At 39.1% G+C, this 15,860-nt stretch overlaps 1 protein-coding gene across 3 annotated transcripts in view; it reads right to left on the reverse strand.

Annotated features, from left to right (window-relative positions):
- Nucleotides 1-15,860, reverse strand: part of ZNF609 (zinc finger protein 609) — a 202,433-nt gene that overhangs the window by 78,124 nt on the left and 108,449 nt on the right. The gene's annotated exons all lie outside the window — the stretch shown is intronic.

Raw genomic sequence — 15,860 nt, forward strand, 5'->3', positions numbered from 1 at the left:
TTTTTATTTTTTATATATTTTTAAAGCTTATCAAGCCCATTCTTATTTCAGGTTGGGAGATGTGTACAAAAGGTGAGTACCTGTTCCATAATTCCTGTACCCCTCTACACCTGGCTCCCTCATAAGAGTTAGAATGGAACTCCACTAGTGTGCCTCTGAGCTACCCAGGAACAAACCCAGGAGAAAAAGTCCCCAAATGACATTCTGATGTGCAGTTAATGATCTGTCTTGCATGAATAGCTGAAACATCGTCCCTGTCATACTACAAAGATTGAGAAAGAGGCTGCCATAATCTCCAACTGTCTGTACATCCATCTCTTCTTGTAGAAGACACTGTATAATCTGCCAGCACAGTCTCCCTAAGCAGATAAAACTGGTCAGCAGGTGACAAATGGTATTAATCCTAAAATTCTCTAAGGAGTCAGAGAGAAAGCACTTAATCATCAGTTCAATGAGGCATTTGGCTAATCACCTGCTGGAGAAGGAACTTTTGGAAAAACAAATGAGTAGGACATCTTCCAATAAGGTGGAAATGCCTAAGAGCACAAATACTGGATTGGCCAAAAAGTTTGTTTGGGTTTTTCCATACCATGTTATGGGGAATCTCAAACAAACTTTAATTGTTTAAAGTATTTAAAAAGATCACTGAAGCCCTCCCTCAATCCTGTTCCTCCTATATAGGCCCTCTCTAACTATCAGACCTTAATTTTGCAAAGGAAGGTCTCCTGGCTTCTATGACTATTTTCCAACCTACTCCAGTATTCTTGCCTAGAGACTCCTGTGGACAGAGGAGCCTAGTGGGCTGCTGTCCATAGGGTCGCACAGAGTTGGAACCAACTGAAGCAACTGAGCATGTATGTATGCATTGGAGAAGGAAATGGCAACCCACTCCAGTGTTCTTGCCTGGAGAATCCCACGGCCAGAGGAGCCTGGTGGGCTGCTATCCATGGGGTCGCATAGAGTTGGACACAACTGAAGCAACTTAGCATGCATGCATGCATTGGAGAAGGAAATGGCAACCCACTCCAGTGTTCTTGCCTGGAGAATCCCAGGACAGAGGAGCCTGGTGGGCTGCCGTCTATGGGGTTGCACAGAGTCGGACACGACTGAAGTGACTTAGCAGTAGCATGACTATTTTCCAGCACTCAAGATTTCTAGATAATAGCTGTGGTCATTTAAGCTCTCTTAACCTCAGCTTCTTTATGAGATTCAAAAAACAAAAAAGTAGCTAGGATTTTATTTTATATTCCTAAATTCTAACCTTCCTTAAACCCAAACTGGTATAACTGTCAAGATGTCATTTAGTTGCTAAGTCATGTCCAACTCTTGTGACCACATGGACTGTGGCCTGCCAGGCTTCTCAGTCCAAGGGATTCTCCAGGCAAGAATACTGGAGTGGGTTGCCACTTCCTTCTCCAGGGATCTTCCTGACCCAGGAATCAAACCCGTGTCTCCTGCATTGTGGCAGATTCTTTACCAACTGAGCTATAAGGGAACCCTGTGACTGTCAGGTAGAGCTATCCTTAATACCATTTCTATTAACTTCAGCCTTCTTACAAGGGCATTCATCAAAATGAAACCTCTACATTCAGACACACATTTTCAGTATGAAAATAAAACAGTGCCAACCAGGAACCTCTTCAGAATGATATAGATAAGATAAAGGCAGCACCTAAACCACAGTGGTTTTGGACTAGCATCAGGTTCAGGGTCCAAGCATGACAGGTGCTGGAAGAAACACAATTTTAGAGCTCCATAGAGATTTGTGTATTTCAAATACAATAAATGGTGGAAAAGTTGAGATGCATTTATCCCTCAGGCAATGAGATATCTTCTCTCAGTATATAAAATATTAAAATGGCCTACCCTGGTATGGTTTTCACATCTCTAGTATTCTAGAGTCTAGTTCTAAAGATATTCTTTCTTTTTTTCCTTTACAGGTTTTGCTCAGGTTGCTAGAAGAGATTCTCTGGATTTCTAGCCTCAAAGTTGGGTGGATCTGATCAAGTAGAAGTTCAGAGTGAGTAAGCAGGCACATGTACATAAGAATGAAAGAAACCAAGTCACAACTACCAAAAAGGAGGAAGCGACCAGTATAGAAGAAGTATATTACGTTTATGTTTCTAACAAGTCCGAGTGGCAGAAACACATGCTTTTTAACTTGCTATTTACCTCATGTCCTTAATCAACATCCAATTAATCCCAATGGTCAAAACTCCTAGTAAAATTTCACTATGGGCACCATTCTGTGTCATAGTAAGACCACACCAGCAGACCCAAACTAGATCTTTCTGTTCTCTCTTACACTAAGGTTTTGCCTAACAGTATATAAAAAAAATTTCTTTTCTAATCTCCTGTAGAAAATAAAGTCAACATTCCAAGAAGCTCTCATTTCATATATAGTATATTCCAAACCATGTGGCAAAGTACCAAGCTGTTTCATTTAAGAGTAGGATGAGGAAGAGAAAGTAAGACTTTCCGCTCAGGTGGACGTCTAAATACACATATATTTAGAAGGATGTTATCTTAGTACACTGTCCTTGTTTCACAGCACTCAGAGAAAGTGAGACTTTTCCCCTTATAAATCTTAGGGAATGCCCCAAGAATTTTAAAATTTCCACCCCTGTATCCCCCCCTTTGGGTTTGTTCTTTCAAAGCATGAGATTAGGGAAAGAAAAGACAGGCTTCAGTACACAACATACTGACAGGTGCTCATACTGTCCTTAATTACTTTCTGGCCATATTTAAAACAGTATTATGCACCCATGATTCTGGTTAAAATAAATAAATAAATAAAAGTTGACAGTGCCAGGAACTGATTAAGCAAGACTGGTGGAGGCATAAACTACAGGTTCAAACTAAAGGTCCACTTTCATCAAGTGGCTATACCTAGTGAAGTAGAACATGTGCACATCCAACTTCCTAGCAATTCTACCTTTAGGTTTGAACAATAGGGAAACTTTGGCACTTGTGGCCTAGAGACAACAATGTTCAAAGCAGCAGTGTTGGTGATAACAAAAATGCTGGAAAGAGCCTAAATGCCCATCAAAAAATAATGCAAATTAACTATACTGCATATAGCAACACAACAAGGAAAAGCCAAGTCACAGAAAAAGGTGTGACACTGACTCTACTTAAATCAAGAAAAGAATCAGGTAAAACTAAGAAAGATAGCCTAGTGACACAGACAAATAAGCAGGTGACTAATACAAAATGCCAGATAATGGGAGGTAAAGAGGAAGGAGAGGGTACAGCGAGGAAAGGGCCACACAGGAGGTTCTAAACCTAAAGTGTTGTCAAGCTTTACTTTTTAAGGTAGGTAACACGTACATGTGTTCTTTTTATCATTATTCTTTGAATCTTAACAGGATATATTTCTCAGTTTAAAACCAACAAAAGAAAAAAATTACACTAAGATATTCCTTATTATCTAGTATGTACACATTGATACAATGAGGAAACATGCCAAGCTTTCTGATAACCCTTTCAAGTGGTAATGTGCATAACCATGTTAGTTTTCAGAAAAATTAGCTAATGGGTCCACTTCCATAGTATCTCAGAGGGAGAAGTTTCCTTTGCAGCATAGTTATCTCATGTAATAGAACTTTTTATAATGTCTCCTTTCCATGATAAACTGGAGATTCCATGAAGGAAGGCCTTCTCTCCTTCAACACTCTATCCTGAGGTCTAACACTGTTCCTTGATACAGGAAGTACACAACAAAAATTTCTGAATGAATAAATGATCTTGAGAATCTAATTAGGCTGGGGCAACTATCTAGTCTCTCCACAAATGTAGGAAAACACACCACAATTCTTCAGAAACTTCATGTTTCATCCCTGTCATTTGGCTCTCTGAACCCCTGTCCCAGAAATTAGTAGGTATTTCAGCATTTATGAAACAAAGTTGACTAAGGTCTCACTGTAAGTTGGCACTGTCCTGGGTACTAAAAACACGGCAGTGACAGGATAGCATAGTCTCATTTGTCTATAAAACAGCCCTTCGGTGGTGTAAAGGCAATGGCAGGATAGGATTGTCCCCACTGACCTCTTAGAACACTGAAATGTATACAAAGGCAAGCCTGAGATTTCAACAAATGGTGTGTGGCAAGATCCACTGTGGAAAACAATGGGCTGCTATTTCCTTCTGCTGCTCTAAACAATGAACTAATTCCTTTAGTCTCTGTACCCCTGTGACTTAAATTATTCTTCATTCTGCAGAGTAGCTTCTCCTAAAGCACTGAATACACACAGTCCTTCTGGAACCTCTTCTAGAAAGCAACAGGCAGAGACATACCTCACAGGAGGGAAAGCCATAAAGGAAAGTAATTATTATCTTGAAGACAAACATCTCTATTCTGGAGATAAAAGACGTGAGCCATAAGTGGTCACATTATAGATGCCTCTGCCTGTGATTAATAAAAAAGGTTAAAATTAGAGACAAGGAATGGACAAGCATTAAATGGTGGCTGTAATAAGCCTGATAACTACTTCATTTCACTGAACTCAAAACATTTGCTGCTTTTCATTCTGTTTCAATACAGTCATCATTCTACCCAGCATTCCTTTAAAGGCCACAGTAGAAAATGCTGCTGACACCTATTATCAGTTCTAGCTATTCCTGACTCCCTTCTTCCTAGAGCCAACCTAAAATTTCAGAAATGAAAGTTGGTGAGTAGTGTAATTAGGGAACAACTGACATCCTTCAAAATGGATTATGCTTCTATTTCCTTCTTAGGCAATTAACTTGCTTCCTGAAAATTTAAGAAAGTCATCAGTAATTTGACTTTGCAAGGCATTATTTCCTTTTGTATATTATCTCCATTAAAAATAAGTATTAAAAAACTAAAAAAAAAATGCATTTCAAAGTATATTCAGTTTTCATCTCTGTGAGTCATTGTTTATGGAAGAAGAATGCCACACTCGGAATGCTGAAGTAATTCATTCATGCCCAAATCTAGACTGAGTTATGGCTGGCACAGGGGCAATGAAGCCAAAGGTAAATGAGCATTAACTAAGGATACTGAATACTCAATTAGGTGCTTGGTAGCAAAACTGGAAACTAGTTAAGGAAATTTAGGAACTGAGATTTCCCTGGCAGCCCTGTGTTTAAGACTGTGCTTTCGCTGTAGAGGGCATGGGTTTGATCCCTGGTCAGGGAACAAGATTCCACATGCTGTGCACCAGGCAGCCAAAAAAGAACATTTAGAAATAAAATTTATTTATTACTGTTTTCAAAGGGAATATATAGGGATATTTACCAAAAGTTGGGTAACTTAACTCAGTTAAAAAGCATTCACAATTTGCTGTAGAACTGAAAAAATAGAGCAGAACTGTGTATCAGATTCAAATTATTACCTAAAGATAGCAGCAACAAATAAAATATCTAGGGCTACCATCAGCATAAGACCTTTCTGAATTAGAGAGAAGCTGCCATCAACATACTGACCAGGTTCAAGACAGTGTGAGCCAAGCTCAGGCTGGATATCAACCCTTTATTCAGCGCCTCTCAGGAGGGGACCTTCCTGAAAGGCAACACTCTGTACAACTGAGAATGACTGTCTTATAATGTTTTTCTCTTCTGTCTTCCAAAACCTAATTAAAATGAAAATGTGTAAACAGAAAAAAAAATAGGCACAAATCTCTGAGGAGCAAGAGAGAAGAGCAGAGGAGACATGAGATATCAAAAACATTTCAGAAACTAGAAAACAGATGTACAAATGTTAACCTAGCAGATCAAAGGAAACCTATGAGAGACCTCAGTCTATAAAGTAAAGGAAAAGGAACTATATTAAATATTCAAAACCCAGGAAAAGCTCAGGTACTTCTAAAAAGAGGATAGGGCTCAGAATAGGAAGATCAGCTCCAAGTCTTTAAAAGATACATCAGAACTCGAAACCATCTTCATCAACAATGCAGCTTCCTCACCTCTCCACCCACTACCCCTCACAATTCTAGCAGAAGTCTGCAGGTTTATTCTCTGGATATGTTGAATAAACAGACTCTGTACTTACCAACACCAAGCACAACTGAGAATAAAGTACAACACTGACAACAACAGTGAAACATAAAACTCCTTTCCCTTCACTGGGCTCTGCTAAAGCAGGCAAAAGATTGGCTGATTCCTCTGCGGGAAAAATGACTTCTTCCCTAAGTCAAAAGACCACTGTTGGTGACTGGGTGACCCTCACCTAAACAGTCAATTACCCCTACAGTAAAGCCTAACAACTGACAAGCTCCATCAGTGAAAAAACAGCTTCTAAAAAAAAATGGACTGTAGTGTTTTGCTTTTATAATCGTTCTTTAGGTTCAAATTATTTTGGCATCTTAGCAAGTATTTATTATACACCACCTGGCTGGGAACCTTAGTTCCTGAGTATTCGTGCTCAGTTGCACAGTCCTATCTGACTCTGTGACCCCATGGACTGTAGCCTGCCAGGCTCCTTTGTCCATGGGATTTTTCCAGCAAGAATACTGGAGTGGATTGCCATTTCCTCCTCAAACGGATCCTCCTAGCTCAGGGATCACGCCCGTGTGTCTTGCATCTCCTGGATTGGCAGGCGGATTCTTTACCACTGAGCTACCTGGGAAGCCCCTGTAGTGTTTTGCTTTTAAACACAAGTGGATAATCAAGAATGGCAAGACATTTGATTGAAAAACACTGTGAGTTTAAACAATGAATGAACTTGAAACAAGTTAAGATAATGTAGAGAGCAGAAAGAAAAAAAAGAAAAAATTACTGTATCATATATAAGATATTACATCCATAGAACAAGAGATTATGAAAAAGCATTCAGAGTATAAGAAAGCTACTGTAGAAATTAAAAAAAAAAAAAAATATATATATATAAAGTAGGAGGTCTGAGGACGTATACTGAAATTTATCTTAACTTGCTTCCTTATTAGAATTTTGGGTTGCTTGAATTTTTTTTTTAATAATTAATTAATGTTTTGATTGTACTAGGTCTTCATTGCTGCACACAGGATTTCTCTAGTTGCGACAAGCAGGGGCTTCTCTTTGTTGGGGTTCGCAGGCTTCTCTTGTTGCAGAGCATAGGCTCTAGGTACATGGGCTTTTGCAGTTGCAGCACACAGGCTCAGCAGTTGTGGCTTGTGGGCTCTGTAGTTGTGGCTCTCCAGCTGTAAAGCACAGGCTCAGTAATTGCGGCACACAGGCCCAGTGGCTCCAAAGCAGGAGGAATCCCCCAGACCAGAGATCAAACACATGTCGGCTTCACTGGCAGCAGATTCTTATACACTGTATCACTAGGGAAGTCCTTGAATTTTCTTTTAAGCATCCTTGTTTGTAAGTTATTGCAAAATGTTTCCAATTACTTTCTACAAGGGTAAACTCCTTACAAGGAGAATTGTAGGGTTTTTGTCACATATTAAAAAAAAATTTATTTATTAATTTTAATTGAAGTATAATTACTTTACAATATTGTGGTGTTTTTTGCCATACATCGACACGAATCAGCTACGGGTGCATATATATCCGCTCATCCTGAACCACCGCCCCCCGTCTCCTCCCCAACTCTATCCTTCTGAGTTGTCCCAGAACACAGGCTTTGAGTGCCCTGCTTCATGCATCGAACTTGCACTGGCCATCTATTTTACATATGATAATATACGTTTCAGTGCTATTCTCTCAAATCACCCCACCCTCACCTTCTCCCACACAGTCCAAAAGTCTGTCCTTTACATCTGTGTCTCTTTTGCTGCCTTGCATATAGGATTGCTGTTACTATCTTTCTAAATTCCATATATATGTGTTAATAGACTGTATTGGTGTTTCTCTGGCTTACTTCACTCTGTATAATAGGCTCCAGTTTCATCCACCTCATTAGAACTGACTCACATGTGTTCTTTTTTATAGCTGAGTAATATTCCATCATGTATATGTACCACACCTTCCTTATCCATTCGTGTGCCGATGGACATCTAGGTTGCTTCCATGTCCTAGCTATTATAAATAGTGCTGCAATGAACACTGTACCCTTTTTCAATATTTCTCTTTCAATTCTGGTTTCCTCAGTGTGTATGCCCAGCAGTGGGATTGCTGGGTTGTACGGCAGTTCTCATTTCAGTTTTTTAAGGAATCTCCACACTGTTCTCCATAGTGGCTGTATCAGTTTGCAGTCCCACCAATAGTGAAAAAGGGCTCCCTTTTCTGGACAACTTCTCCAGCATTTATTGTTTGTAGACTTTTTAACGGTGGCCATTCTGACCGGTGTGAGATGATATCTCATTGTGGTTTTGATTTGTATTTCACTAATACTGAGCAATGTTGAGTATCTTTTCATGTGTTAAATTCCTTTCAGCAATGTTTTATAGTTTTCAGTGTTTACATTTTACATATCTTTTATCAGGTTTACCCCTATTTTATATTTTAATGCTATTAAAAATAATGTTTTAGAAACTGATTCCCAGTATATAGAAATACAATCAATTTTAATACAATGAACTTCTGAACTATCACTAAATTCACATATTACTATTAATAGCTTTTTTGTAACTTAAGAGTTTCTCTTTTTAAGATTATAAAAAATATTTCTTTATTAAATCCTCATGTTACCTGTTTTTTCCTCGTAGCATTTTCTACACAATGATCATAACATCTTTATTTACATAAAGACAGTTTTATTTCTTCCTTTTCAATTTTGGATGCCTTTTATTCCTTTTATTTCTTTTTTTCTGGTCTTACTGGACTAGCTAGAACCTCCAGAGTAATGATGGATAGAATGAGTAAGAGGCAACATCCTTACCCCAGGCTTTATCCTAAGGCGAAAAGTATTCAGTTTTTCAATGTTAGCTACAGTGCTAGCTGTAGGTTTATGATAGATACTCTCTATCAGGAAGAGACTCCCTTCTATTCCTGGTTTCTTGAATAGGGTGAGGCAAATGACAGGCAAATGAGCCATGAAAAGTATTGACCGTGGGTGCAAAATTTAAGGGAGTACCAAGAACCTCCGTAATCGAGAAATGATATTTTAATACAATATTTTTTAAAAGTCAAAATTAATGCAAAAAAGTCACAATAAACAAAATACTGAGATTTAAATAAAGATCAGATTATTCTTACTGATTTTTCCTTTGGCTTTTGGCTTTAATTTGGGTCTGCAGAGCACTGTTATTGAAGCCCTAAGAATAACAGAAGGATGGGTATTGCAGACACAAGGAGCAACACACATAAAGGCCACAAGCTAGGGGTGTGCCTGGAGCATCTGCGGGATATTAAGGAAAAGAGTGACAGAGGGAGAAGAGACAGTAAAGGAGGTAAGAGTGAAAACAGGAGCCAGACGATCTAAGTGACTATAACTTCGAGATTTTTGAATGATATGAGAAGCCACTATATGGGTTTAAGTAGAGGAGTAAAATAATTTGATATGCTTTAAAAGGATCACTCTGACTGCTAAGGCACTAAACACAAGGGGACTAGTTAAGGGCTATTACAATAATCCACAGTTGTTTAGATCAGCTGGAAGCAGGGAAAGTGGTAAGAAGAGTTAGATTCTAAATATTTTGAAGATAAAGCCAGTATAATTTGTCGGTGGATTGTATGTGGAGAGGGACAGAATGAGAAGAGAGACTCCTCGGCCCAAGCAATTAGAAAAATGGAATCACTATTTACTGAGATGATGAAGACTGAGAGAGGATCAGGTTTTGGACAAAAAATTCAGGAGTTTTTATTTTGGACATTTTTTAAGTTTGAAATGCCTATCAGATATCTATTAAGTCAAAATGTCAGTAGGCAGATGAATACACAAGACAGATAGTAAATGTGAAGCTGTCAGCATATAAATGAGAGCAGAGGAGATAATGGAGAATAGGACTGAGTCCATGGGCACTTCAATGCTTAGAGTTTGGAGGGATTAAAAATAAGCAGCAAAGGAGACTGAGGTGAAGAATACAGTAAGATGAGAAAAACAATCAGGAAACTGATGTTCTCAAAATCAAGTAAAGAAAGTATAGGAAAGAGAAAGTAATCAAATCTGCTGAAAGGCCAAGTAAGATAAGGATTGAGAACTGAGAACTATTAAAGTAAAAAGACAACCTACTAGGGAGTGGAAAAAAAATATCTGCAAATCACGTATCTGTTAACAAAAAGACAACGCAATTAAAAATGGGCAAAGGGTCTGGGGAAACCCCTGTTGATCCAGTGGTTAGGCTTCCAGGGGCTCACTGCCAAGCTCCAAGGTTCAGTCCCTGGTCAGGGAATTACAATCCCACAAGTTGGGTGACCACCACCACCAACAACAAAGGCAAAGGATCCAAATAGCGATTTTTTCCCCCAAAAAGTAAGTATATATACAAATGACCAACAAGCAAATGAAAAGATGATCAGAACCACTAATTATCATGTGCCATATGCTCAGTCATGTCTGACTCTTTGCAACCCTATGCTTTGTACCCACCAGTCTCCCCTGAACATGGGATTATCCAGGCAAGAATACTGGAGTGGGTTGACATTTCCTACTCCAGGGCATCTTCCCAAGCCAGGGATCGAACCTGCGTCTCCTGCATTGCAGACAGATTCTTTACCAGCTGAGCCATCGGGGAAACCCAGCTAACAATTAGGAAAATGCAAATTAAAACCACTTCACACTCACGAAGATGGTTCAAATAAAAGAGGATAACAAGTGCTGGTAAGGACAAGTTGGAACCTTCTAACATTGCTGGGAGGACTGTAAACTGGTGCAGCCACTTTGGAAAAGTTTGGCAGGCCTTCAAAATGTTAAACAGAGTTATCATGTGACTTAGCAATTTCACTCCTAGGTATAAAACCAAAAGAACTGAACACACATGTCCACACAAATTGTGCAAATGAATGTTCACAGCAACATTATTCATAATGACCAGAAAAGAGAATGAACTTAAATTTGTCCATCAACTGATGAATGGATGAATAAAATGTGTTTATATCCATACAATGGAATATTTGGCTATAAAAAAGGACAAAGTGGACTTTCCTGGTGGCCCAGTGATTAACAACCAGTCTGTCAATATAGGAGACACAGGTTTGATTGCTAGTCCAGGAAGATTCCAGATGCCACACAACTAGGCCTGCATGCCACAACTACTCAGCCTGAGCGCCTAGAGTCTGTCCTCTGTAACGAGAAGCCATCACGATGGGAATGAAGTCCATATACTGCAACTAGAGAGTAGTCCCCGCTCGCTGCAACTAGAGAAAGCCCATGCACAGCATTGAAGACCTAGTGCAACCAAAAATAAATAAATTAAAAAAAAAAACAAAGTATAGATAAATCCTGTAACATGGATGATCTTTAAAAACATTATTCCAAGTGAAAGAAACCAGACTCAAAGGGCCATATATTATTTAATTCCACTGATATGAAATGTTGAGTCAGAAGCAGAGTAATGGTTTCCAAAGGTGAGGAGGAGGCAGGAATGTATACTGACTACTAACAGGCATGGAGTTTCTTTCTGGGGTGATGTAAATGATCTAAAATAGTGATCATATAATAGTGATAGTTGCATAAGTCTGTGAATACACTAAAATCCCCCAAATTTCATACTTTTAATATGTGAATTTTATGGCATGTGAATTGCGTCTCAAGAAAATGCCTATTTAAAAAATGTTGAGAATTGATCACTGGATTTACCAATGTAGAGGTCACTGGTGACTTTGAGAAGGGCAGTTTCTATAGAATGGCAGGGAACAAGAAGTTGGTAGGGCTATATTTCTTTGCAGAGGCTCTAGGGGAAATTTGTTTTCTTGCTGTTTCCAGTTTTTAGAAGCTGCCTGCATGCCCCTGCTCATGGCACCTTCTTCCTCCATATTCAAAACCAGCAGTATAATATCTTGAAATCTTTCTCTCTTACTTCCCTATCTTCACTTTCCGTTATCAAGACTTCTGTGATTACACTAGGCTCACCTGGATAATCCAGGCTACTCTCTCCATCTCAAAATCCTTAATCACATATAGAAAATTCCTCTGCTATGTAAGGTAATCAGCTTCCCTGGAGGCTCAGTTGGTAAAGAATCCACCTGCAATGCAGGAGACACAGGCTCAATCCCTGGGTTGGGAAGATCACCTGGAGAAGGGCATGGCAACCCACTCCAGTATTCTTGCCTGGAGAATCCCATGGGCTGAGGAAACTGGATGGCTACAGTCCACAAAGAGGTGGACACGACTGAAGTGACTGAGCACACACACATGCATGTAAAGTAACATTCACATGTTCCAGGGGTCACAGGATATCTTTAGTTGGCCTTTATTCTGCTTATCACATATATATAGTTTTTGCATACTACTGAAATTAAATTGGTATTAATCTAAACTAGATTATTCCACTAAGAAAACAACTCTAAATGTTTTATTAAAAGAAACAATCAAGGAATTTAAATGGTACATTAGAATACCTCCCTTTAACACAAAAGAAGACTTGGTGGAGGAACAGAGGAACAAAAAAGACATAAAACATATAGAAAATAAACAGCAAATGGCAGACATAAATCTCTCATAAGTAATTATGTTCAGTTCAGTTGCTCAGTCATGTCCGACTCTTTGTGACCCCATGAACTGCAGCACGCCAGGCCTCCCTGTCGATTACCAACTCCTGAAGTTCACCCAAACTCATGTGCATCAAGTCGGTGATGTCATCCAGCCATCTCATCCTCTGTCATCCCCTTCTCCTCCTGCCCCCAATCCCTCCCAGCATCAGAGTCTTTTCCAATGAGTCAACTCTTCGCATGAGGTGGCCAAAGTATTGGAGTTTCAGCTTTAGCATCAGTCCTTCCAAAGAACACCCAGGGCTGATCTACTTTAGAATAGACTGGTTGGATCTCCAAGGGACTCTCAGGAGTCTTCTCCAACACCACAGTTCAAAAGCATCAATTCTTCGGCGCTCAGGCTTCTTCACAGTCCAACTCTCACATCCATACATGACCACAGGAAAAACCATAGCCTTGACTAGACGAACCTTTGTTGGCAAAGTAATGTCTCTGCTTTTGAATATGCTATCTAGGTTGGTCATAACTTTCCTTCCAAGGAGTAAGCGTCTTTTAATTTCATGGCTGAAATCACCATCTGCAGTGATTTTGGAGCCCCCAAAAATAAAGTCAGCCACTGTTTCCACTGTTTCTCCATCTATTTCCCATGAACTGATGGGACCAGATGCCAAGATCTTAGTTTTCTGAATGTTGAGCTTTAAGCCAACTTTTTCACTCTCCACTTTCACTTTCATCAAGAGGCTTTTGAGTTCCTCTTCACTTTCTGCCATAAGGGTGGTGTCATCTGCATATCTGAGGTTATTGATATTTCTCCCGGCAATCTTGATTCCAGCTTGTGCTTCTTCCAGCCCAGCGTTTCTCATGATGTACTCTGCATATAAGTTAAATAAGCAGGGTGACAATATACAGCCTTGACGTACTCCTTTCCTATTTGGAACTGGTCTGTTGTTCCATGTCCAGTTCTAACTGTTGCTTCCTGACTTGCATATAGGTTTCTCAAGAGGCAGGTCAGGTTAAATATAACCAAATTAAACACCCCAATTAAAGAATGAGGGGGCACTTCTCTAGTGGTTCAATGGTTAAGTCTCTGTGCTCCGAACGCAGGGCATATGGATTCCATCCCTGGTTGGGGAACTGAGATCCCACACGTCACGCAGCATGGCCAAAATGAATGAATGAACAAGGGGAAGCAGCCCAGAGTCTATAAAATTACTAAAACAGACAAAAGATAAGACTTACAAACCTGGGAGGTTTTAAAGAATAAGGAAAGAGAGCGAGATCCACAAGTGCGGAGAAGGGAAAAAGATGACACCCACTTTTAGGTTGACTGACACAGGAACATGAGAGGACTGCACTGAAGCAGGATCCTATGGAGATGTTTATGATCTTTTCTGACAAAACGAAATTGAAATTTTTTGCTTCATAAACATTTATCTATCTTTTCCTTTATGTTTCTTCCCTTAGCATTCATGCTTAGAAAAGCAGTCATATTCTGAGAGCCAATAAAAAATACTCGTCTATGTTTTCTCTTCTTTATGTACGATTCCTAAATTAGAGCCTCAGTTCATTTTAACCTTAGTGTAGACTCTGCTGTTTAAAACTCTATTTTTCTTTCATAAATCAGAAGGAAAGGAAAGGAAAGGAGACAATGTATTATAGAAAAAGCACTAAATTAAAAGGCGGTAGTACTGACATATTTAATCCAAACTCCACTACAAAGCCACTGGATGGCAGGCAGCTTGATCTCTGGTCTACTGCCCTCTTCCCTCATTGCCCCAGTTTAACATCACATTATCTCTGGGGTTGCAAAAGAGTCAGACACAACTTAGCAACTAAACAACAACAACAATCTTATCAAAGACCTTTGGGGCTCCCTTGGTGGCTCAGTGGTAAAGAATCTGCCTGCAATGCAGGAAACATGGGTTCGATCCCTGGGTTGGGAAGATCCTCTGGAGAAAGAAACGGCAACCGATGTCAGTGTTCTTGCCTGGGAAAACCCAGGGACAGAGGGGCCTGGCAGGCTATAATCCATGGAGTTGGAAAAGAGTTGGATACAACTTAGTGACTAAATAAAACATCATCATCTCTGGTCTATGGCTATAGGTTATTATAATATCTCCCAAATGTTGGTGAATTGGCCAAATTGACAATAATCTTTTCTTCTTTCAATCCATCCATCACAAAAGCTAGAAAAGCCTTAAAATGAAGGATTCATATCTATAGGTCATATAAATTGCTCCTACAAATTAGGAAAAACAAATAATTCAAGAGAAAACTGAGTAAAGGTTAGGAACAAGCAACACAGAGAAGAAATACAAATGACCAACAGATATATTCTAAAAATTATATTCAACCATACTAATAACTTGGAAGGCACAAATTAAAAAGACAAAAGCATCTTCCTCATCAAATCAGTAATTATAAAAATCATAAACACCAGGTTTGATTAAAGACATGGAGTAGCAAAAACTTTCATATTAAAATCTTATATTAAGAAGTTTCATACTCAATAATAAGGAAATCCAAACCCCACAATATGACTTAAGCCCTTTCACAATATGGCCTTGGATTATCTTTCTTTTCTCTCTGTCCTCTACCCATCCTGGGTTTTAACTGCATGTCACATAAAAAAGCATGAAACATATTAGATTTTTCATCCCTCAACAATTAGAAGCATGTGCTTCCTATTGTCTGGAATGATCCTTTCATCTCCTCAATGCAAATGCCATATTTCCTTTCAAGATAAAATTCAAACGCCCTCTTCCATGAAGTCCCCAAATTTAGCTGACTTCTCCTTTGTGTTCTTCCAGCACTTTAAAGCCCAAGAGTCTTTACCCCACATTTCCACTTGAACTTACCCGTTGATAATTTTTTGTCTTCCTATCAGACTGAGGAGAATGGCCCGTGAGATTCTAGTCTTATTTATTTTCATTTTTACAGCGCTGAGCACATAGTTGGTGCTCCATAAAAGCTGAATTAGTAACATTTCACCCACTGCCTAAGGCGAACAGCAGGTTTTTTTCATTTCTCAAAGTCTACAAAGACCAGTATTTAATATTATCTTAAAATTACAACACTCTAACACACCACTGTCCAAAACACCAAAACCAACTACCTTAAATTGGTAACCTAAGTTTTATTATTGATCATTTACAAGGCTAAAAAAGTGAAATGTTACTTTTGTCAATATGTGGTTTCAGGAGATTAATTAGAAATTTAAACACTCCTCTTTAAAGAGAAGCAGTGGTATGCAAAGCAGTTGACTCCACCTTGACAGATTAAAATCACCCAGGGTTTTATTTACATTATGAAACCTGGAAACACTACAAAAAGTCCCATCTCCTCCTCCAAGGTGGTTAAACATTTACCAGCACACCCCTGGACAA

This window comes from Bos indicus x Bos taurus, chromosome 10 (assembly GCF_003369695.1).
Source record: "Bos indicus x Bos taurus breed Angus x Brahman F1 hybrid chromosome 10, Bos_hybrid_MaternalHap_v2.0, whole genome shotgun sequence".
In the NCBI taxonomy this organism is placed as follows: Eukaryota; Metazoa; Chordata; class Mammalia; order Artiodactyla; family Bovidae; genus Bos; species Bos indicus x Bos taurus.